Source organism: Cavia porcellus, unplaced genomic scaffold (genome assembly GCF_034190915.1).
Source record: "Cavia porcellus strain 051 isolate PalLab524CR breed Dunkin Hartley unplaced genomic scaffold, mCavPor4.1 scaffold_17, whole genome shotgun sequence".
Taxonomy (NCBI): domain Eukaryota; kingdom Metazoa; phylum Chordata; class Mammalia; order Rodentia; family Caviidae; genus Cavia; species Cavia porcellus.
This window is the reverse complement of record NW_026947500.1, coordinates 48,901,760-48,903,174: the sequence shown is the minus strand read 5'-3', so window position 1 is coordinate 48,903,174 and position 1,415 is coordinate 48,901,760. Positions and strand designations below refer to the sequence as shown.

Below are 1,415 nucleotides of genomic sequence, written 5' to 3'. Positions count from 1 at the left end.
TAATAAAGAACAAAAAGAAGTTAATCAATTAAAGGGCAAAAGATATCAGAGAAGAAAAAGAACTTTAAGAAGTCTACCAAATGTGTGTTTTCTAGAACCAGCACACAGTCAAGTGTATCAAATCCTGATCGTCCCAGCCCACCCTCAGACATTTCAAATGCAGGTATTTTCCTTTACAGTTGTCATGCTAATAAACAATAACTAGCTAACATCTGCCTTACATTTTAAATGCATCTTTTTTATGTTATCTACACAATAGTGCAGGATGGTATGAACCATTATTTTACAGATGTTGGAAATGAGACCAAAATGTTCAACAGCTGTCCAACAGTGCAGAGTTCTTAAATTGCCATTTGACCTGTGGCAGAGCTTAAGGTTTCACCACTCTGACCCCCTCCCGCTCCTGATCTCTCCATATACAGCAACATGCCTGGTCAGAATTACAGCACAACATCGGAATTTATTCTTTTTGGCTTCTCAGCCTTCCTGCACCAGCTGCTGATGACCCTCTTTCTGCTCTACCTTCTGATGTACCTGTTCTCACTGCTGGGAACCTGCTCATCATGGCTACTGTGTGGACAGAATGCCAGCTCCACACACCCTTGTACCTCTGTCTGTGTGCCCTCTCCATCTCTGAGATCGTGTTCACCATCACCATCACACCACGCATGCTGGGTGACCTGCTCTCTACCCATCACTCCATCACCTTTGTGGCCTGTGCTGCCCCGACCTTCTGCTCCTTCACGTTTGTCTCTGCCCACTTCTTCTTGCTCAAGGTCATGGGTTATCACTGCTCTTGTGGCCATTTGCCATCCATTGCACACTATAGAGTGCTCATGAGCCCCACTGTTTGTGCCCACTTTGTGGCCTGGTCCTGGGGCTGGTGGCTCAGTCATGGGGATGATAATGACATCATAGTTTTCTACCTCAACTTCTGTGAGTCTCATGTCATACACTGCATTCTCTTTCATGAATTTTCCCTCTTGAAGTTGGCCTGTGGTGACGAGATGGTCTCTGTCACCATGGGTGTGATCCTGGTGTGTGTCATACCCCTGATAGGCTGTTTATCCCTCATCATCCTCTCCTATGTCTTTATTGTGGCTGCCATCTTGAGGATTCTCTCTCCTGAAGTTTTTAATTCTTTTGGCAAAATACCCAGGAGGTAATAACTGGGTCAAACGGAACCTCTAATCCTAGCTTGGAGGAATGTCCACCCTGATTCCACAGTGGCTGCATTACTCTACACTCTTACCAACAGTGGAGAAGGATTTCTCTTTTCTGCTGCCCTGCCAGCATTTGCTATTGGTTCATTGCTTGATCATAATCACTCTTTTTGGGATGAAATGGATTCTCAGTATTGTTTTAACTCGCATCTCCTGAATGGTTGGGAGCCATTAGGCTGGAAATTGACCATA

General features: G+C 44.9%; 1 pseudogene; it reads left to right on the top strand.

The window, feature by feature from the left end:
- Window positions 1-426: 426 nt before the first annotated feature.
- On the top strand, window positions 427-1,166 carry LOC100723896 (olfactory receptor 10H28-like; annotated as a pseudogene).
- The last annotated feature ends 249 nt before the right edge of the window (window positions 1,167-1,415 follow it).